At 38.8% G+C, this 24,188-nt stretch overlaps 1 protein-coding gene across 6 annotated transcripts in view; it reads left to right on the forward strand.

The window, feature by feature from the left end:
* Nucleotides 1-597: 597 nt before the first annotated feature.
* The window catches only part of TTLL7 (tubulin tyrosine ligase like 7), a 151,550-nt gene continuing 127,959 nt past the window's right edge, over nucleotides 598-24,188 (forward strand). For 2 of the 6 annotated variants that reach the window (XM_027536730.1, XM_027536731.1), the window contains exon 1: nucleotides 602-872. The gene's annotated coding sequence lies outside the window, so the exon portion shown is untranslated. Of the gene's footprint in view, nucleotides 873-24,188 lie in introns of all 6 variants that reach the window. The other 4 variants (XM_027536732.1, XM_027536734.1, XM_027536733.1 and 1 more) reach the window with 4 other exon arrangements.

Here is a 24,188-nt window from a genome sequence, read left to right on the forward strand (position 1 = left end):
GGAGGAAAGGATAACTCTGCGATCCCAAACTGTCCCTCCCTTACTTGTTATCTACTAAAGCACCTACATGATGGGATCCCCGTTGATTTTATTTTCTAACTTCAAGCGGGCCTTGAAAGCTGGCGCTTTTATTTTTTGCGCCACAGAGATGCTTGGATAAAAGATGTGGAGCCCCTTGCAGGGTTCCAGACGGCCCGCTGGCTTTGGTGGTGAGGCGTCAGTGGTGAGCTCAGCCGCAGGACTGGCGCCCCGGGCCCCGCAGGGAGCAGGAGCGGGCACGAAGGCAGGGTTCCCGGCCGGCGCCCTTTGGCATCTCCTTAGGAGGGGACACCGCCCAGGCGCCCGCGTTGCTAGGTCCTCTGTTTGCCGGGTTCTAAAGCTGCCCCGAGCGGGACCAAGGCAAACCCGGAGGGGGACCGGAAAAGTCTAGGACCGTCCCCACTGCCCTGCCGGGAAAAGCGGCCTCTCCCCCGGTTGGCCCCTCCGGCCCCCAAGCCCTCCGGGCGCGGGGCGGGGCGCGGAGGAGCCCCCTTCGGCCGTGGGTCCTCCCAACCGTCGCCGACCCGGCGCCCTCGCTCCCGTTCCGCCGCGCACGGCGCGCACCCCCGGTCGCCTCCCGCTAATGGTCTGGCCCGTCGGTAGCCGCCACCCCTTCGGCAGCGCCAGCTGCTCCAGCTGCTCCGGGTCTAGCGCCGGCGCCCGGAGCTGTGGCTGCCGCGGGCTGTGGGCTGGTGGAGGGGAGAACCGGACCATCAACGCAGGCTGCTCGGCCCAGGGCGGCCGCGGAGGGAAGCCAAAGAGCGCGGGAATCGCGCAGGGACCGCCCGCAGCCCGGAGGCGAGGACCCAGGGGCTGGGCTTTCCTCACCCCGGGTGAGTACCTGCTGCCCCAATCCTCCCCGATCCCCTTTCCCTGTGCCCACGCCCGCGAGGTGTGGGCCGCCGCCCGGACGGTCAGTTGCCTGGGATCACTGACCCCTGCGGGAGCAGCGGCACGGGGAGCTGTTACTGTTGGTGCTAATGATTCAGCACCATTCGTGCCCTGAGAGATCTGGGCAGAATCGGGGAAGTGGGGGGGGGGGGGGGGGGCCGAGATCAGTTGCTGGGCTTTCGCCTGCGCTTCCAGGTTCCAGATGAACGACCCCGGCGGGCGAGGTCGGGTGGGGTGAGCCAGGAGGCTCCCTGATGGCTTGCTCTATAATTCCGTCCTTTCGCCACATCACGGTACAAACCTTCGTGAATGTGCGGTGCAACCTTCAGTGTGTCAGATGAGTGGGTTTTTCTCACAGGCGAGTGAAGTCTAGGGCCCTTCTCTATACCAGCCAGTTTCTCTACTTCCTTCCTTTGGATGCCTAATTCGTGCCCCTCTCCGCTCAATTTTACATCGTGTTGCATCCCTCCGCTAAGAGGCTGTATCCAACTTGTCTTGTATTCAGAGTGGGTTTGACTGGTCTTGGCATAGTAGGAAAAGATTTAAGGGGATTAAGAAATAATACTTTTAGAGTTTAGCCACTTCGTATACATACAATTTCATTAAATCGTATCTCAGAACCAAATGTGGTAAGTAAAGAGCGGGAAGTTAAATCGTATGCTCAAGGTTACAGAATAGGAATTTGGATACAAGTGTGCCTGGTCCCCAAACCCACGAATCTTCCACTGCATTAAGGAGTTGTGTATCCAAATGTGTCCAAGTTGTGTGTACATATATATGATTTATTACATATTAAACATAGAATTAAGTTTCAGAGAAGTAATCTCAAGTAACAGCAATAACCTGTAAACTTCCTGTATATGGAATTATTGTTCTTTTAGTATAAAAGAAGGAGCATGCTTTGAATTGCATGAAAAAATACTATTTTCTTTGAAAGCATATGCCAAAAAATAATATCTGAACAACATTGCATAGGAGAGCTAGTTTATAATAGAAGATGTTCAACACATTTTTAGCAGTGATATATGGTAAATGCTTAAGTGTTGGAGAAATCTTTTAGGAACGTAAAGGCAATCTGGATTTTTTTTTTTTTTTCCATGTTAGGGAAACATTTGCAATAAAAACAGTTATTTAGTACATGGCATGTGTGACTGAACTGTTTTTGTAGGGTGTGTTACCCATGATAGGGTGACGGATAAATCCAGGCTGATAATACGATTTGATTCATTACAACTCTGTGATTTGGCATAGCAGGTGATAGCTCCATTTTACAGATGAAGGAACTGAAATACAGAGAAGTTTCAAGATTACACAGCTAGTGGTGGAATCTGGACAACATTGACTCTTACACAAAATATGTGTGTTGTAGCAAAGTGTAATTCTGTTTAATGGGAAATTGTATTGATTTGTTTTTGCCCTGCCCTTCAGAGTCAACAATTGTATTGACCTTGTATGCTCTTTCTGTGAAAATAATGGACACTAGGTTTTTTCTTTGTTCTTTCCTTGGCCATTTGATTTGCTTTCATTTATGATTTATATATTTTCTCTTAAGACATGCAACTCTCGCTGATGTCTCATGAGGCACGTTGCTATAGTACACATGCTCATTATCTCCGACTACTAGAATAATATGTGATGTCTGATAGGAACATAGTCATTGTAGGCCATCATTTCTAAAGTATTGAACCATATGCACGGGAGAATTCTTTTTTAAGTTAATGAGGATATTGATAGACTAAAGCCATAAAATGGAGGCACAAATTTACATTTGTTATTTAGACAAGACTATTAAGACAAGTAAGGTCCTGAGATGAGTCTTAATTTTGATTTCTAGAAGGTCATTTCTTTTTTTTTCTTTATGACTTCAGTGAGGCCTTTTGCAGTCCAATCTGTTTAATCCCAAAGGGAAAGCAGAATTGGTATGAATGAATAAGCAAAATTCAATCCCACTGCTATTAAAAAAAAAAGGAAACTGCATGTTCTAGTGCTGGAGGGTCAGCAGGAACGTTTTAAAACAGACATAGCACATTTTATTTAGATATTCATCACGACTATAAATATAATACCAACTTGGCCTTAGGAATGTTTTCTGTCTCTCTCTCCCCTTCATTCTCTCGCTCAGTGTATGTATGTATGACTACTGTCTGCAGACCATCTAAATTCTAAAAGTCTAGATGGGGAAACTGAAAGTTTAGCTGGAGAAATAGTTACCTACATATTAGTAATTAACCAAATAGATTAATACTGGCTTAATACCAGGAAAAGGTAAGGCAGATTTAAGTGCCACATCAATACTTTAAGAAGCAGAAATAGTGATGACTAGGGTCATAAGAAGATCAGGAAAGTTTTCATGGATGGAAGTGAATGAAATCACTCTGAGATGGGAAGGCTTTCAGTAGGTAAAGAGAAAGCAGATGTAGTTCAGCTGAGAAGTGGTCATGTACTTTTGGATACCTGGTGACAGATTATGAAGGACTTTGCATATCAGGCAGTGAAATCTACTGGTTATCAGGTAATCTAGGGAACTAGCTTAGGTCTCTAAGCAAGCCAAATTTCTCTTTGGCTGGTTTTGCTCACATTCTCCATATTTCGTGTTCCAAGTGCTCTTCCAGAAAATGTTACTTTTCAGGGTACTGCTATTTAAAGCACTAAAAACCCAGAAAATTTTCTATGCAAGTAAGATTTTTCCTCTTCCAAGGAGGTTTGCCTTTTAAAAGATTTCCCTCTTCCATTATAGTCTTTATTTTAAATTTTATAACATTACTTTTCACTTAATTGCAGTTTGACCGTGAACATTTCAAATGTCTACATAATTTTCCATTAGGTAGATGTGCCATAAATTTCTAATCATTCCTCACTGTCACTTTTTTTTGATGATAATAAATAACACTGTGATGAGTATCTTTGTTCATAAGCTCTTTTCTAAATTTTAGAAATTAGTTCCCTAGTCTCAGAAATAAAATTTCTGGGTTAAAAGGTATGAGTTCTTAGTTTGATTTTTTTGAAAAAAAAATTGAGGTATAAATGACATAACATTATATTAGTTTTGGGTATACAATGTAATGATACAGTATTTGTGTATATTGCAAAATGATCCCCACAATAAGTCTAGTTAACATCCATCACCACACATTGTTATAGATTTTTTATGATGCTTAATTTGACTAATTTCTTCTTCTTCTTTATGTATGTATTTTTAATTGGAGGATAATTGCTTTACAATGTTGTGTAGGTTTCTTCCATAATCGACATGAATCAGCCATAGGTATACATATGTCCCCTCCACTTGAACCTCCCTCCCCTCCCATCTCCCACCACATCCCACCCCTCTAGGTTGTCACAGAGCACTGGGTTGAGCTCTGTGTCACACAGCAGATTCCCACTGGCTGTCTGTTTTACACATGGTAAGGTATATATTTCAGTGCTACTCTTTCAATTTGTCCCACTTCCCCTGCTGTATTCACAAGTTAGTTCTCTATCAGTTTGACTGAATTTTATACACATTTTAAAACCCTGATGATTTCTGTATATTCTCTTTGGAGCATTAGTATATTAAGTATAGGATACTTGCATATTAATAATTAATAACACTCCTGTCAATGTCTCTTCAGATTACACTATTTCAGGCAGACTTGTCTTTTGAATCGTTAAACCATGAAAGAGTAGTTAAACCATGGGTTCTGGGAGAAAGGCAGGCAGTTGGGACCACTGAAGAGAAAAGATGTAGGTAGTGGAGGACAGATTTTGTGGGAGTGAGCAGGAATCTGCAGCCAGAGAAGGAGCTTGTGTGATAAACTACTTTCTGGTCCTGGTGTTGTATTTGTAGACCTCGGCTCTCTCCTTTCTCCTGTCCTTCCTTTGGGAATCCACCCTTATTCTCCCCACACTCTCTCTCTCTTTCAAACTTCAGCTTCTTCCACCCACCTGTATCAGTGTCCCAGGTCTCCAGCTTCGATATCTTGGGAGAACAAGGCTTATGAACTCACTCTCGGCTTCTAATTTGGAGAATCCACATTGATGAGGGCAGGAATTCCAGACCTCCTCCAATTCTCTGCAGAAGTCCTGGTTACAGGGTGTAAGAGTATGTGGTGGACACTGAAGACTCCTGTCCCCTCTGCTGTGTACATTGCTAGAGACAGCAAGCCCCCAGGAGATGCCGGACATTCCCAGCCTCCCCTTGCACTCTCGTTCCCAGTATCCCTTGACCAGGGGAAGATCCCCTCATTGAGGAGAGACTGTTCCCCCATGTCCCTCCAGTTGTAGGAATACATGACCCTACCTCCTTGGACAGGTGTTCCTACTTTGGCCAGGCCTCTGCCTTGCTCCCCTAGGCTCTCGCCTGGGTTTCCTCTCGGTACCACTCCCACCCTCCTTGGACTTTGAGGCCAGGAAGCCACTGAGGCAGGGAGGCCATGAAGTGTCTCTGAGAACCAGTGGAAGGGGAATTAGGGATATGAATGTGCCTTGAGGGAGCAAGTAGGGAGCAGAAAGGCAGGTACTTGGAATATGCTCTCAGTTTCGGAAGCCCTGAAAGGAAACAGTGAAAACTGAAGCATCTTTATAAACCAAAAATAGGCCTTACCTTTCAGGACCTGACAGATGATTTCTGGTGGAAGTTGGACATAAAGGTGGGCAATTTTGGTCAGAATTTGTTCTATGCTTAGTTGGGACTTACTATTTAAAGCAGTTTGCTTAAACTCTTTGAAGGTGATAAATCTTCCAGGCATTATTTGTCAAAGTTCAACTGGGCTTAGTCAGCAGTTTGCATAGGGTTAAGTTAGAGTTAAAAACTTAAATTTAGGTAGGCTTGCTTATTTATTTTCCAACACCTATTTTCCTTAGTTCCCATTCGATGTTTACCTACCTGTAGTGCACAGGGTAGTTTACAAAGCCATAAAGTTCTGGGACTGTTTAGGTTCTGGGAGTTGAGTGATAAATCCAATTTCCTCTTTTTTCTTGCAAGTGGTTAGTTGTCCTGTTTCCTTTGACTTCTTTAAAGGTTCAGAGTTAGATGGCCCAGTGGTCACTGATTCTCCCCTGGGGCTGACTGAGAAGTCTTTCCTTTTGAAATTGATGATATTCTTGGTCCACTGGGCATGCTGAACCATCCACATTGTTTGGTTTTTCTGAGTTGTATTTTGGCACCCGAGCTTCCAAATTTCTGTATTATCTTTGTTCTTCTGCATAGTCACGTGAAATGGAACATTATGTTTGATAAAAGATTATTTTGAGCATTTCTATCTCTTTTACCCACTACTTTGCAAAGTCTGAACTGGTGCCACACCTAATTCAACAAGATGACAATAGCTTGTTTTCATAAAAACTCTCCTCCCTTTTCCGTGAGCTTATTTGCAGCGACATTGACTTTTTAAAGTAAATTGAGCATTTGCAGTTTGGAAGGTGGATCAGCAATAACCTAGGCAGCAGCTTCAAGATTATTTCAATGTTCTTCGCTGGATTAGAATTGTAGGGTTTTCTTAGATGTACTTCTCATTTAAGGTAGTACTACCTTTCTTCTGTGAGAGATATGAGCCCACTTAAAATTTGTGTAAAATCTAGTTGATGTGGTTTTAATATTAAGTTTGACTGCATATGTGAATATGAATGGTCATACATATGGAGTACTAGGTAGGAAAAGTTTAGAAACTGTGGATTTAATTTGAATCATTTGATAGGACAATTTTCACATGTAATTCTGTCATTGCTGTTATTGAAAATATGTTTTTTTCAAGGTATTTAATAAATAAAATCTGTAACCGTGTGTAGCATAATGATTGCTGAAAAACCAGGACAATAATTTTAGCACACATCTCAGTTTATATTTAGAATCAGTCTGTCTGCAGTTACCCAACAACTATGTGCTAGCTACTCTGTGGAGAGGAAAGCTAGACCTTGAACATTTTCTACAATCAGCATAATTCACATGAAACCAGATGGAGGCATTTTCATTTAGCTGTTGGTTTGATCACATCGAAAATGGTAATACTTCATTACTTAGCATCTCTTAATCTAGAATCCTAAAGATTGGCAGATATTATTTCTTCCATTTTAATGACGTGAAAAATCAAGCTTGGGAGAGAAAAAAACAGATAAAAATGTGTGCAAAATCATAGTAGGATTAGAAATTGGTCTAAAACTGCCCCTCTTAGATACTAGTTTTGACAATAGATCTAGGTATAACATGTAAGCAAGGGGATGACCTTTATTCATTTATTGCATAGTTTTAATGGTTTTACTAGTGTTACAGTATTTGAGAAAAAAATTACTTGTCAAATCCACTGGATATTTTTTTCTGTGTTGTCTGCTTTTAGTCCATATCAGCTTCACCCTTAGTCAACACACACATATTTCAATGCATTATTTTTGGAAAACTGAAACGTTATTTCTGGAACTTGCTGCAAAAATTAAAGGAAAATAGACATTTTAATATATGAAAAGTTTTAAAGGGAGGGATCAGCATTTTTAAAAATCAAGTGGGCTCTGTATATGTGGAAAAGCTTTTTCACTTGTCAAAAATCAGTGCCGAATGAGTGTTTCTGGCAGAAAGAAAAATTTGCTGCTACATATGTTAGGAGGTTGTCATTTTGGAATATGAGGCATTTTCTCCTTAAAAATGTATCTTGGGTATATATATATTGATAGCTGTTTTCATTCTTGATTAAGGAATTAAAAGTTAAATGTGTTTTTCATTAGTTATAGTATGGCATATTTATTTCTGTAATGTGCTCCAAAGTGTATCTATGAATTTTGTTTTTGAATTCATAAAGAACTAAATAATAAATATAGGATGAAGTGAAAGTCCTAAAGTGTAACTTCTGCTGGGAACAAAATTAAATGAATACACTCAGCATTACCTATGAATATGGATATTTAGATCTCCAAGTAAAATTACCTAATGGTAATCCAAAATTTTTTCTCTCCTTGGTATAATTATACATATTATGGTAACATACAAGTGATATTCATGTTTTCTGAAAGAAAAAAGTCCAGAGTAGTATAAAGGTACCATGATTTATGTAATTGTTTGGATGATTTTTCATATTTTGTAGGCATTCAATAAATGCAGCTCTTTCTCCAGTTAATATTTTGTTCAGTTCAGTCGCTCAGTCCTGTCCGACTCTTTGCGACCCCATGAATCCCAGCACTCCAGGCCTCCCTGTCTATCACCAACTTCCGGAGTTCACTCAGACTCATGTCCATCGAGTCAGTGATGCCATCCAGCCATCTCATCCTCTGTCGTCCCCTTCTCCTCCTGCTCCCAATCCCTCCCAGCATCAGAATCTTTTCCAATGAGTCAACTCTTCACATGAGGTGGCTAAAGTACTGGAGTTTCAGCTTTAGCATCATTCCTTCCAAAGAAATCCCAGGGCTGATCTCCTTCAGAATGGACTGGTTGGATCTCCCTGCAGTCCAGGGGACTCTGAAGAGTCTTCTCCAACACCACAGTTCAAAAGCATCAATTCTTCGGCGCTCAGCCTTCTTCACAGTCCAACTCTCACATCCATACATGACCACTGGACAAACCATAGCCTTGACTAGATGGACCTTTGTTGGCCAAGTAATGTCTCTACTTTTCAATATGCTATCTAGGTTGGTCATAACTTTCCTTCCAAGGAGTAAGCGTCTTTTAATTTCATGGCTGCAGTCACCATCTGCAGTGATTTTGGAGCCCCAAAAAATAAAGTCAGCCACTGTTTCCACTGTTTCCCCATCTATCTCCCATGAAGTGATGGGACCAGATGCCATGATCTTTGTTTTCTGAATGTTGAGCTTTAAGCCAACTTTTTCACTCTCCACTTTCACTTTCATCAAGAAGCTTTTGAGTTCCTCTTCACTTTCTGCCATAAGGGTGGTGTCATCTGCATATCTGAGGTTATTGATATTTGTCCCAGCAATCTTGATTCCAGCTTCTGCTTCTTCCAGCTTTTGTATTTTTATATAATCTTTTCATTATGATAAAAGCGCACAACATGAGATTTATTATGTTAAACATTTTAAAGTATATAGTTCAGTAGCCTTAAATATATTAACTTTATTGTGAAATAGACCTCCAAGAACTTTCTCCTCTTGCAAATCAGAAATCTTATACCCATTAAATAACAACCTCCCTTTCCCTCTCCCCCAAGACTTTGGTAACCACCATTATATTTTCTTGTTTCTATGACTTTTGCTAGTTTGGATACCTTAGTATAAATGGAATCATATATTATTTGTTTTTTGTGACTAGTTTATTTCACTTAATATAATTGCTAAAATTTTACCCATTTATAGAATATGACATTTCCTTTTTTAAAACCAAATAATATTCCATTGTATATATACACCAGTTTTTCTTTGCTCATCCGTTGATATACATTTGGGTTGCTTCCACATGGGTTGCTAATGAGAAAAATGGCACTATGAACAAAGATGTACAAATATCTTTCCAAGACTCTGCTGTCAATTCTTTTGGATTTATACCCAGAAATGGGCTTTCTGGATCATATAGTAGTTCTGTTTTTGATTTTTGGGGACCTCCCATACTGTTTTCCATGGTGATTATATCACTTTATCTTCCTGTCAGGAGTGTGCAAGGGTTCCAGTTTTTCCATATCCTCTATAACACTTGTTTATTTATTTACAGTAGGCAGCTTACTGGATGTGAGGTGATATCTCACTGTGGTTTTGATTTGCATTTCCTTGATGATTAATGATGTTGAGTGTCTTTCACGTACCTGTTGGCTATTTGAATATCATCTTTGGAGAAATGTCTATGCAAGTCCTTTGCCCATTTTAAAATCTGGTTATTTGATTTTTTTGTTGTTGAGTTGTTGGAGTTCTCTCTATAGTCTGGATGTTAATTAACCCTTTATCAAATAAATGATTTTCTCCCACTCAATAGGTTGCTTTTTTCACTCTATTGATTGTGTTCTTTGCTGTACACAAAAATTCTGTTCATTGTAGTCTTGTTTATCTAGTTTTGCTTTTGTTACCGGTGTAGCATTATTTTTAGCAGTTTAAAAATGCATTAATAAAATTGTTTCAAATTGCTGTTTATTATTTTTCTCTTTAGTCTTTGAAGTCCATGAGATTATTTTTGAGACTGCAATTATGATGCCTGGTGTAATTATTTAACAAATTAAACAATTTTGATTAACTTTTTCTTTTTGGAAGATCCACTTTTAAACCTATTTAATGTAGAATTTTGTTGCTATACTTTAATATGATAAAAGGAGTTATGTTAAACCTGTATGTTAATTTAGGGAGAATTAGCATCTTTACTATGTTGATTCCTCCAATTTGTAAACATGGTATGTTTCTCCAGGTATTAATATTTAGGTCTTCCTTGATTTCTTTTATCAGAATATCATAATTTTGATTATATATAGTTATATTTTGTTAGACTTATACCTAAGTATTTCATTTTCTTTGGAGCTACTATAAAGAAACTGCATTTGAAATTTTTGTTTCCATTTCTTCTCTGTCAGTTTATAGAAATGCAGTTGGTTATTGTGTTGGTCTTATATCCTGAAACTTTACTAAGCTCACATACATTTTGAATCTAGGGCTGCAGATCCTTTGAGGGTTTTTTAAATGTAGACAATTGTGTCATCTGAGAATGAAAACAATTTTATTTCTTTCAATCTGTGTGCCTTTAATTCATTTTTCATGCCTGATTGCAATGGCTAGAACTTCCAGTATTGTGGTAAGAATGGTGAGAGTAGACATCCTTGCCTTCTTCCAAATATTACAAGAAAAAACATTATTTTACTAAGTATGATGTTATTGTTGTTGTTTAGTCGCTAAGACATGACTGACTCTTTTGCATCCCCGTGAAATCTGCCCATGGGATTTCCTAGGCAAGAATACTGGAGTGGGTTGCCATTTCCTTCTCTAGGGAAGCTTTCTTACCCTGTAATTGAACTCACATCTCCTGCATGGGCAGGTGGGTTCTTTACCACTGAACCACCAGAGAAGCCCAAGTATGCTGTTAGCTGTATGTTTTTTTTGTAGCTGTTCTTTATTAGGTTGAAGAAGTTGCCCCTCTGCTCCTAATGCACTGAGACTTTTTATCCTGAATGGATGTCAAATTACGTCAAATGCTTTTTACTTTATCAATTGGTATGGACATATGACTTTTCTCTAAGCCTATTGATATGGTGGATTGCATTGATTAATTTTTGAATATTGAATCTGCCTTGAATACATGGGATAAATCACATTTGGTCATGTGTACATGACACACACATACACATATATACTTAAAAATATACACACTCACTGTATTCAATTTGTCAACATTGTTAATTATTTTTGCTTTTAAGTTTGAAGAGATATTGGTTTGCAGCTTCCTTTTTATTGTGCTTCATTTATTTGGATGTTGTTAGACTATTACTGGCCTCATTTGGCACTAAGAAACTATTACTTGTTGAGTTTGGGTGTTGTATCAAATTCAAATATTATAATAACCTGAGAAGGCTACTAAAACTCCTTTTCCCAACTATATATCTCTGTGAGGCCAAATTTTGTCATATATTTCAACCAAAAGAACTTATCAAAATGAATGCTGAAGCAGATATGAGAATCTATTTTCTTGAAGCAAGATATTAGAGGAATTAAAAAAAATACAAAATAATGTCACTTATTTCTTTAAAAAAACTATATTTTTTAATGTAAAATGATTTTGTTAACATGTAACACTTTAACATTTGCATGTTAACATTAAATGTTAACATGTAATAGTTTTATTATTGTTATTTTAAAATGAATAAATATTTCAAACATTTATCAGTTTTAGTTTCTAATAGGATGAATATTGATCAATATGACTCACAAAATGAATCTCACCAAAACTAAATGAGTGTAAAGAGTTCTAACACCAAAAGTTTGAGAAACACTACTAGGAAGACCAAGATAAGGAGAAAAGTGAAGCCAGAGGCCTGGGCATGTGCATCTCACCTTTGGCATTGGCTTGATCAGGTTGCTCCGGGTGCATGTTTTCTTTTTTCTCCACTAGTATTTTTATTTCACAAAATATGCTTTTTCCTCCACATTGATTCTTTGATATGCACTCTAACTTCCTAGAAAAAATATCTTAAATAGACCAATAGAAGTCCATAATGTAATCGTCACAAAATGAAATCCCTCAAAATTATCCCCACTCTAATAAATGTTATATATAGAAAACTATATTTTAAGTTATAAATTATAATAAATAGAATTGAGCTTCCCTGGTGGCTCAGATGGTAAAGAAACTCCCTGCAATGCAGGAGACCTGGGTTCAATCCCTGGATTGGGAAGATCCCCTAGAGAAGGGAATCGTTACCCCTTCCAGTATTCTTGCCTGGAGAATTACATGGACAGAGGAGTCTGGCCAGTTATAGTCCATGAGGTTGCAAAGAGTTGCACCCAACTGAATGACTAAATATGCACACAATAAATAGAATAGAAATATTAATTCAGTGATGACTTATGTAAGGATGAAGTAATTTAGAATGTTTTGTCAAGAATTGACTAAAAGATAGTGCAAGAAACATTTAAATTACTGTCTTTTGATTTTGATTATTATAAATGGATTTTTTTTGTACTTTTCTCCAGCCCTTTATTTTCATATTATTTGTATATAGTAAAATGTGTACCTTGTAGAGTTTTGACAATATTTTGGTAAATAGCATTTGAAGATACCTAGTTTGTAATAGTATCAACATACAAAATGAAATGATAAAAAATCTTAGCGTTATTCATGAGGAAAAAACTAAGATCAAGTCAACTAGGGGAGACATTAGCTCACAAAATCCATTTTGTGAAATCCTTCATGTTTATTAGAGCTGAGCACACATTTGATTCCAGTTTTCTAATTTCCAGGGAAAGAGAGCATACAGAAATTTTAATGATTAATTAAAAATCTCATACATGAAGAAACAATTGCCTAAGAGGAACAAGGTTTTTCCTACATAGAATCCAAAGTGAAATTTATGCTGTAGTTTCTTTTAAAGTGAATTCAATTTAGTGTAATGCAAAATGTCTTCATATTATTACAGTGAAATTCAATAGGATTCTTTGGACTATTTTTTTTACAATGTCTTTAAACCTGGGCGCCTGATGTGGATGTGTGGATGTATGGATGTATGTCTTTTGGGGAAGTAACTTCCAAAGATTTCCTTCTGTAACATGGGAATAATATCTGCCTTGAGAGCATTGTAATATAGGTAAAGATTGTAGTGTCTGCTCAATAAATTACATGACTGAGCGACTTCACTTTGACTTTTCACTTTCATGCATTGGAGAAGAAAATGGCAACCCACTCCAGTGTTCTTGCCGGGAGAATCCCAGGGTTAGGGGAGCCTGGTGGGCTGCCGTCTATGGGGTCACACAGAGTCAGACACGACTGAAGCAACTTAGCAGCAGCAGCAGCAGCAGCAGCAGCATCCTTCTGTTAAGGCCTTCCCAGGTGGCGCTAGTGGTAAAGAACCCACTTGCCAATGTAGAAGACATAAGAGATAAGGGTTTGATTCCTGGGTTGGAAAGATCCCCTGGAGGAGGGCATGGTAACCCACTCCAGCATGCCTGTAGAACCCCATTGCCAGAGCAGCCTGGCGGGCTATAATAAATATGGTCGTGAAGAGTCAGACATGACTGAAGCGACTGAGCAGTAAGCATCCTTCTGTTAGGGTGACTGTGACCGGCAATGTAGCATGGTCCCAAGTTTATAGCTCTCTGATCACCTGGCTTAATCCAGGAATGAACATTATAGAATCTCAAAAAATTGGAGTTCTGCCTATCTTTTAGGAATCCTTCATACATATTATTGTTATTAGCTGTAACTGTGAGGAACGATCCATTTGAGGTTTTGCTCCCTGAGAATTACCTGCTATTTCTTTTCAATCAATACGATTTCTTTTCAATTCAGTCAAATGCCTACTTATTTCTTTTCAATCAAGTAAAGAATTCCATGATTTGAAAGTCATCTAGACCGAATAATAGGAGGACTTTTGTCTGTACCAAAAAGGCTAAAGGAATGACCCTATGAGGTTTTACACCTCCTCCAAAATAAATTTTTCATTTGTTACAATGCACAGAGGAGTGGGTGTTGGAAGTCCTAAATTTATGGCATGGAATGTAGCTCCAAATGCCCATTTCAGCTGAAAGTCCTATGTACAGATAAAATAGTCAGAATTACCACTTCTATCTCTCTTGTAAAGAAGTGTAATTTTTCTCTTCAGACCAAAACATTTTTTCTCGAGTGTTTTTTTAAATCATTGTTGAGTCTCTATTGAGGGAAAGTGAAAACAAAATTGTTGGGGTTTGGTAAACTCTCTCTTAGTAAAAATTGAATTAGGCCTCAGACTTCTTTGAATAGAGGAGTAAAATTAATTTGTAGTAATTGCATGAGCATTGCAGAAGGTTGGTTTGCTTACTTAATTTTAATCTTTTAAAGTCAAGTATCAGATGACTGGAATGGGTGTTTGATTTTTAAAAATGTTTTTGAGTGTTTGAGTTGAATTTTCTTTCCTTTGTCTCTTGAGACTTACCTCAGGTAAGTCCTATGATCTGTACACATTTTCTATATGGTTAGAAGCCTTCTGGGCTGCGCATGGTGGCCTAACTCAGATTCAGTGTGGTGTCTGCAGGCGGCTGAAGCTTTCTCTCTGCTTCCCAGGGCCCACAAGAGAGAGGAGGGCTCAGATCCTTTTTGTCCAGACTAAACCAATGGGGAGGTCATGGTCTTAGGTTTGGAGTCAATTAGGTACTTTTAATTTGTGTTGAACTAATGAATAAATGAAGAGTCAAATTTATATCTTAGCCTCAATAATTGTTTTAAGATTATAAGCAACTAATTTTGATTATAACATAGCCAAATGTCCATCATATTAGAAATTTCCATTTTCATCATGGCCAGATTAGAGTTTTGGAGTTTAAATAAATGCTCACTTATTTGTAATATTTATGATTAACACTCTATATAATTATAAATGATTAATTATTAATATATGATATTATATGTTAACAAACTATAATTCTCATTTAGTTTTCCTTTTCCAAGTACCAAAAACTTCTTGTTTTATTGGAATATCTTCTAATTTGACTTAAACTTATCCTTAAAAAATGAGTTACATAATGAGTTACCAAATCAGTTATAAAAATATGAAAATATTTAAATAGTAGATTTATACCACCTATTTATTAGTCTTGCTTTCATGGTTGAGATTTATAGTTTCTCTTAGGAAAACTAGATGAATGTTTGATTTTTGACAAAAAGTATTTCTTCGCTATATTATGAAAAATCTATCATATGACATTCTAGAGGGTAATTAGGGGGCAACTCTTTCCTTCCTCCTTCCCTTCCCTTCTTTTACCTGACCTTCCTTCCTTCCTTTTTTTTCCTTTCTATCTACCACCATCATTTATCTGTCTCTTGAGCTTTGGATTTAATTCTGATTTAGGGTCTCTGAATTAGGCCATCTCCTCTAATTTGTGGATTCTAGCCTGTGAGGAGCCAATAAGTGAACTGGGAACTTGAGAAGGAAAAGCTTCTCTAATGCTTGTAGTCCCCTGGGCACATTTGTAACTCAGTCTCTGTGACTGGTGTCTGAATCATTTTTATCCTGATAGTCTTCTTAAGCAGTTGCCTCAGATGCCATAATAGATGAAGGTTATTATTTTAACTCTAAAATCCTTAGATATATATTTGGTAGGTGAGATAGCTGTTATACAAATTCTAATGGACTAAAATGAGGACAATAGGAAATTCATTGTTTCGTTATAGGTTACTCCAAGAAGTTGTAGATGTACAAACTAAATACTTAGTATAGTACAGGTGAAGTAGTCACATTAATAAAATTAAGGGAAAAAGGAAAATATTGCTGTATTCTAAAAACATCACTAAATTGTCCAATTTTGGGATCATAGTATAGCACTGCAAATTATTACTTTTACCTTTCCCTAGCCCTTTTCTGGCCCAAAGGAACCACATTTACATTGAAATTCAAATATAGCAAGCTCTGAGTTTTGTCTCCTTCCAGTGCTTCTGTGTGTGCTCCAGGAGGAAATTCTTGGCCTATAACCAGTGCTTTACCTTCTTTGGACATCCTCAGAACTGTCAGTGCTGCAGCTTGCTTCTTCCTGAGGTGAATCAGCGATGCTGTCTGCCAGTCAGCTCCAGCCATAGCTGGCTCTTCTTTCTAATACTTGGACTCGTAGCGTTAAGTGAAGCTGCATTAAGTATAAAGTCATTAAGCCATTTGATTTGGGCCAAAATTTTGAAACTAAGAATGCTGTGTGATTTTCTTCTTTGCCTTTTATGATTGCAAAAGATTGGAACTAGAAATTTTGAAAGTTAAATTTTCAGAAAGACTGGCAGAATTTTTTACATGGATTCTTGAAATAGATTTTTAGGGAGTATGCTTTCTGGCATTGTTTCAATTTTAATTCTCATTTATATCCTATTATAATTTTAAATTACTTTCTTCTAATGCTAAATGAATTTAAGTTTTATTTTATTTAAATTTCTGTAGTTTTCATTAGCCAGTACTTACTATATAGGGTGAATAATACGTATTAAATGTCTTAATTATTCAGATCATTGTGATAAACTTTTGACTGGTCGGGGATATAATATATTAAAACCATATATTTGTATGTTTGTATATATTTATGTGTGTGTCTGTGCACATTCAGTCATGTCTGACTTTTTGTAACCCCATGGACTGTAGCTCACTAGGCTCCTCTGTCCATGGAATTTTCCAGTCAAGACTACTGGAGTGGGTTCCCATTCCCTCCTCCAGGGGATTTTCCTGTCCCAGGGAACCTACATCTCCTGTGTCTCCTGCTTTGGCAGGTGGATTCTTTACCACTGAGCCACCTGGGAAGCCCCATATATTTATATATTTGAATATATAATATATATTTTAAAAGATTTTTTTTGGGATAATCCCATTGTCCCAGTACTTCAATGAAGTTAAGATATGTGAAAGATATGATCAAATATCTTTATTTAGGTCAACATAGGTGATAAAGAGAGTTTGGTAGGATTAAGAGAGAATAAATCATTATTTGTTTCCTTTTGATTTACCTTTTAGTGAAAATGTTTTTTTTTCCTCATTGCCATTCATAAAATGGAAACAAACCGTAACAGTGTATTTTTTTGGTAAGTGTTCAGTAAATCTGTTTAATTAAAACCAAGTATGAAAATAGGAATTGGAAAAGTCGATTTAATATTAAAATAGATAAGAGAATAAGCTGTGTAAACAATGTAAGCTAACGTAATAGAGATATTTTCAAAGTTTGACTTCCTGCTTTTTTGGCAAGGAAGGGTATCATCTAGACTAGATGTCAATAAACCAGATATTAAAGTAACTATATTTGTGATTATTCAGAAAGATGGAAGATGTGATTCATTCTTAATTTGTATTTTGTAACACCAAAATTTCATGAGTAAAAAATGGGGAGTTGCTGTAACCCAATTAAACAAACAAACAAGCACATACATTAAGCCCCACGATGTATCAGGCTCTGTGTTTTATTCATATTGCTGAGAATGAAAGACATTGCCCTTTACAGTAAAGAACTTTAAATCTAATACTTAAAAAATATGATACAGTTTTGTGAGCTTTCATGCACCGAAGAACAGTCCATTCTGCCTAAGAGAAGAAAATGAAGGGACAGCTAAGCTAGGCTTGAATGTTGGGTGGCAAAGGAGGAAACTCCAGGGTTAGAGAAAAACACAAGTAAGTGTATTCAAATTAGGAAATGAATACCATTTTCAGGATGCTCTTTTTTTTAATCTCATGTGTTTAGCTAGGATAACTTTTGAACATATTTGGCTGCAACTCATGGTAAGAAGAAATAATGATTTATTTTTTGCCATAGTATGTATACATACCTCCAAACACACCCATGCATCCCCCTTCCCCTCACTTGGAAATCAAAGTTTCAAAACTCAGTACTCTTTTCTTCCTGCATTCAGTGCAGCCTGGCACTCTTGTATTTTTGTCTATTCTATTCTTTCATTTAAAAATGCTGATTGAATCTCACTAAATTGATTCCGTGACATTCATAGATCATGGTCTGTATTTAAAAACAAAGAAGCCAAAAAAACTGTACTAGAGTTCAAAATTCATAGGGAATCTCCTTTCATACCCAATATGCAGGTATGCAGGTTTGCTGTTCTTTAGTCCCTATGTTGTGGAGAAGGCAATGGCACCCCACTCCAGTACTCTTGCCTGGAAAATCCCACGGATGGAGCCTGGTAGGCTGCAGTCCATGGGGTTGCTAAGAGTCGGACATGACTGAGCAACTTCACTTTCACTTTTCACTTTCATGCACTGGAGAAGGAAATGGCAACCCACTCCAGTGTTCTTGCCTGGAGAATCCCAGGGACAGGGGAGCCTGGTGGGCTGCCGTCTATGGGGTCGCGCAGAGTCGGACACAACTGAAGTGACTTAGCAGCAGCAGCAGCAGTGATATTATGTAGTGGATTGTGTCTGGTGTATGGTGCTCTGCTTGTGTGTGGTCAGTCCTGTCTGACTCTTTGCGACCCCATGGACTGTAGCCTGCCAGACTTCTCTGTCCATGGAATTTTCCAAGCAAGAATACTGGACTGGTTTGCCATTTCCTACTCCAGGGTATCTTCCCAACCCAGGGATCGAACCCATGTCTCTTGCATCTCCTGCATTGGCAGGTAGATTCTTTACCACTGCACTGCCTGAGAAGGGTGATGTCTGGTGTATAGTCTCTAGAAAGTAAAGTAAAAAAAAATGAGTATTAACCTACAAATGCTTTTGCCTCTTGACATCAAAATCTATTATGCTTAGTGTTAGGATGTCAAGAACATTTTTGTGTGTGCTTATAAACAAAGTATATTTTCCATTGTATTAAGTCAGTATACTTAGCAGCCTGTGGATATGCTTTTTGCTATTGTTGTTTGTTTTGGTTTTAAGAAGATTATTTATTTATTATAATTACTTTTCAATATTATTTTTTTATAATATAACTGCTTCAAAAAGATTATCTGAATGATTTATTTAAAATATATAATTTATCAGTTCTCTTTGCATTTAGATAAGAATTTACCTACTTCTTGTCATCATCTTTAGTTTGCTGCTTAGTTTTCAACAACAGCTTCCATAATGGCGACTGGGAAAGCATTCATTTTTCATGGACGTATGTGTTCCTTACATTTAGTACATGTTCAAATAAAATATACACTTTCACTGTGTCTGGGAAATGGATTTGTAAATTGCTACACCAGCTTTGTTTAGGTAAAATGCATACTTGTTTCACCTTTTCCTTTGTTCATTTTCTTTCAACCTATTCAAGTATTAAAGCATTTGTAGGATACACATACTCAAGTAAATTTAAATGAGTTAATAGATTTAAAGTTCTTAGAATAGTACTTGGTGCTTAGTAAGCATTTAATACTTTAGTCATTGTTTATTTCCATGGGCTTAAGAAAATGCACAATGCAAGTGTATTATGATAGAGTCAGATATTTGCAAAAGAAGTTGAATAGCTTTAAGTTTTGTGACTGAGAATGGAAGTTGGTATTTCTGCTTGTCAGTGCACCTGAAAATGGAATATACCAACAGGCATCATATATTCAAAGCTGAAATTAGGTATTTAAAATTGAAGTGTCAGATTTCAGGAAGGAAAATTAGCTTTTTGACCTTTTACAGATGATTCCGTTTAAAAAGCTTTGCATTTGAGAATATTAAGAAAATTGAAGACATTTAAGCCTTAAGAAGGACGTACTCCTTTACTTTGTTAGTGTTTGTAGGCATAAAATTAAATTCAGTTGATAGCACTGGAACGGTTTTGAGATGAAGTGTTAGTAGAGAAGGGAGGAACACTTTCTGAATGTAGGGTTTGAATGATGGGTTATTGGTTTCCAGAGTATTCCAATATAATAAAACCCAAGTTAGGAATAATCCACTTGGATTTAATTCTAGAATTTATGAGATATGTCTAAACTACTGAGTTGAACTTATGAAGATTGACATATGTTCTGCTCTTACTCTGCTGTTGTCATTCTCAGATTATTACCTTTGACACTGTGGAACTGTGACTCTCTTGTGATTGACGGTTGAAATCTAGAATGTGTCACATAGGACAGCCATTGTCAGAGGCCATGTGATTAAGGACTAAGCATATTTCGTGGAGGCAAAAATGAAATCATACACTTGGTGACTGAAAAAAATGGCATAATCTTGCTAGGAACAAAAATTTAACTCTCAACCTGTCCTTTCCACTTGCTTCCCTGGGCTTTTCTCCCTTATTCATATTTCTTCCTTCTTCCTTCCTTTTCCTTATGAAAAATTAACTTCCTTTTGAGAAAAGTTTCCATATAAACATGTTATGATGCTATGATATGTATTTCCCCACACTCTATATTTCCTGTGATTAAAGGTCTTGAGATGTGTTAAAAATTATGCTAACAGAAACTATGCTGTGATACTGTATGACATCAGCATACAACTGTATTGTTTAAGGTGCTGTGCTATGTCTTCCCATCAACTTAAACTGATTTCTGAAAAGAATATCATGCTTGTAGAGTTTACTGTGAAAGTTAGTTATAATAGGAGAGAGTTGGTGAATCTGAATGTGGATAGCAGTATACGATGAATTTTGTGCCTGGTTTCTAAGAGGTAGAGGGATCAAGTGTGTGTTGTTTTTTTAAAGCAATGAACTTGGTATTGGACCTGGGTTTTAGCCTTAACTGGTACCTAGCATGGCCTTGGAGAAGGCAGTGGCATCCCACTCCAGTATTCTTGCCTGGAGAATCCCATGGATGGAGGAGCCTGGTGGGCTACAGTCCATGGGGTCACGAAGAGTCAGACACGACTGAGTGACTTCCCTTTCACTTTTCACTTTCATGCATTGGAGAAGGAAATGGCAACCCTCTCCAGTGTTCTTGCCTGGAGAATCCCGGGGACAGGGGAGCCTGGTGGGCTGCCGTCTGTGGGGTCACACAGAGTTGGACATGACTGAAGTGACTTAGCAGCAGTGGCAGCAGCAGCAGCAGCATGGCATTAGGCAAGTCAACTAACTTCTTAATACTCAGCTTCTTCATTTGTCAAATGAGAAAGAAAAATCTTATTAAATTGACCTTATAGTGTTGTGAAGGGCAAAGAGATTGAGAGTATGAATGCTGAAGTAAAGCTGTTCTTTGTGCATAAGTGGTGAGATACATCTTACCACCTATGGCAGTGTAACTTCATCTATTTATCTGCAAAATGAGAATGATAATAGTTCCAGTCTTATAGGGTTTTTGTGTCACATGAGATAATCTACGTCATGCATTTTACATAGTGCTTGATAAAAGAGCAAATATTCATTCATTTATTGAGCACCTGTCTTGTCCCAGGTGCTTTTCTAGGTGCTTGGAAAACACTTGTGAGCAGAACCACAGATAGTCCCTTTTCTTTGCAAGTTTGTAGGCCAGTGAGAGGGGTGGAATTAAATAAAAATAAACATATAATTGCTACTCTCAGTGCTATGAAGGAAGAGTACCCATGCCCTGAGAGTAACGTCAGGGAAGGTGGGCTCTAACTAGGCAAAGGCCAGGGACAGCTGCAAGTGGATTTCAGTCAGAAAGAGTATCATGTGCAGTCTGTGTGGTGGGAACATGCACTGGGGGGTTATCACACAGAGTAAAAGGGAAGCGGCTTATAATCAAGATGGAAAGACAGGCAGGCTGCCTGACACATCAGGGTTCCATGAGGGAAGCAGAACCACTAAGAGTGTTGGGGAGTAAGATATTTACTATAAAGATGAAAAGCAGTCTACAGAGGGCTTATATTTTTTCATCTGGTGCTGAGTCAGGAGGGCTGGATGTGTCAAAGAATTCAACATGAATTAGAATTTACTAGGACAGAATGGAATGCATAAGAACAAACTGGAACCTGTATCTGACCCTTGCTTTCTTCAGTCTTGACAATGTGGGTGGCCTCCAGGAAGAGCTGGTGTTCCTTGCCCCATACATGTGCCTGGTCTGGAAAGGCTAGCTGTGCCAGGATTTAGAGAAGCTGAAGAAGATTCGGTAGGATCTGGAGCAGCTGCAGGCTCAGATCCTGCCCTCTGCCAAAAGGAGGAGCCAGCAGATTAGTGTCAACATGGTTAGATGTCATCACTGACTCAATGGACAGGAGTTTGAGCAGTCTCCAGGAAATGGTGAAGGACAGGGAAGCCTGGTGTACTGCAGTCCATGGGGTCACAAAGGGTCAGACACGACTTAATGACTGAACACCAACAAATACAATAGTGCATGGTGCCCCTGTACTGACTTTAGGAATATAATGGCTAGTTCTTTACCTTTACCTTCAAAATTGCATACAGATTTCTTCTTGTGGGTAACTCTAACCTGAAACCATGCAAGGACGGGATATCTAGGAAATATTAGTGTAGCTGAATTAACTCGGAGAAGGCACTGGCGACCCACTCCAGTAGTCTTGCCTGGAAAATCCCATGGACAGAGGAGCCTGGTAGGCTTCGGTCCATGAGGTTGCGAAGAGTCGGACACAACTGAGCGACTTCACTTTCACTTTTCAGTTTCATGCATTGGAGAAGGAAATGGCAACCCACTCCAGTGTTCTTGCCTGGAGAATCCCAGGGACAGAGGAGCCTGGTGGGCTGCCGTCTATGGGGTCGCACAGAGTTGGACACGACTGATGCGACTTAGCAGCAGCAGCTGAATTGACTAGTACCACATGTCTTTTATTTTGGAAAGATCTTTTTGTTCCATTAGTGGGACCAAAAAATGGGCCTTTGGATTTCATTAGATGAGCACTGAAAAGCTGTCAAAGGGGTGTTAGCCAGGTAGGATGATGGGGGGAAGGGAAATAGGAGAATAACAAGAAAAGATTTGTGATCGTATTTGTATTTTGTAATCTGCATTGCAGGAAATGGATTAGAGGGGACTAAGAGTATAAAGATGAGTAGTACTATTTGGAACCTAGTGTAGTGGTCCAAGGGAAAGAGTGATGGCAGCCAGGACTAGATGTGGAGGCGAAGTATGTGCATGGAAACAAGTAGGTGGGTTCCAAAAATGCTGCTGCTGCTAAGTCGCTTCAGTCGTGTCCGACTCTGTGCGACTCCATAGACGGCAGCCCATCAGGCTCCCCCGTCCCTGGGATTCTCCAGCCAAGAACACTGGAGTGGGTTGCCATTTCCTTCTCCAGTGCATGAAAGTGAAAAGTGAAAGTGAAGTTGCTCAGTCGTGTCCAACTCTTAGCGACCCCATGGCCTGCAGCCTACCAGGCTCCTCCGTTCATGGGATTTTCCAGGCAAGGGTACTGGAGTGGGGTGCCATTGCCTGCTCCTCCAAAAATAATCAGGGGATAAACAAAGCAGAATTTGGGCATGGCATTGCTAGAGGGTAAGGAAAGGAAGATGCCAAGATTGTGAGTTTTGGTTTTGGATATTTTGAGTTTGTGGTGGCATTGAGAATGTCCAGATGGAAATGTTCAGTAAGCAGTTTGATATTAATATTAGTCATTGCTATAGTAGTAGAAGCATCAGTTCAGTTTAGTTCAGTTGATCTGACTCTGAGACCTTATGGACTGCAGCACGCCAGGCCTTCCTGTCCATCACCAACTCTGGGAGTTTACTCATGTCCATTTATTTAATCTGTGATGCCATCAAACCATCTCATCCTCTGTTGTCCCCTTCTCCCCGTGCCTTTGATCTTTCCCAGTATCAGGTTCTTTTCAAATGAGTCAGTTCTTCTCATCAGGTGGCCAAAGTATTGGAGTTTCAGCTTCAGCATCAGTCCTTCCAATGAACATTTGGGACCGATTTCCTTTAGGATGGACTGGTTGGATCTCCTTGCAGTCCAAGGGACTCTCAAGAGTCTTCTCCAACACTGCAGTTCAAAAGCATCAATTCTTCAGCACTCAGCTTTCTTTATAGTCCAACTTTCACATCCTTACATGACTACTGGAAAAACCATAGCTTTGACTAGACGGACCTTTAGAGATGGAGCCAAAGCAAAAACAACACCCAGGTGTGGATGTGACTGGTGATGGAAGTAAAGTCTGATGCTGTAAAGAGCAATATTGCATAGGAACCTGGAATGTTAAGTCCATGAATCAAGGCAAATTGGAAGTGGTCAAATAGGAGATGGCAAGAGTGAACATCAACATTTTAGGAATCAGCAAACTAAAATGAAATGGAATGGGTGAATTTAACTCAGATTACCATTATATCTACTACTGTGGGCAAGAATACCTTAGCAGAAATGGGAGTGGCCATCAAAGTCAACAAAAGAGTCTGAAATGCAATAC

The sequence above is a fragment of the Bos indicus x Bos taurus genome, chromosome 3, assembly GCF_003369695.1.
Source record: "Bos indicus x Bos taurus breed Angus x Brahman F1 hybrid chromosome 3, Bos_hybrid_MaternalHap_v2.0, whole genome shotgun sequence".
Taxonomy (NCBI): Eukaryota; Metazoa; Chordata; class Mammalia; order Artiodactyla; family Bovidae; genus Bos; species Bos indicus x Bos taurus.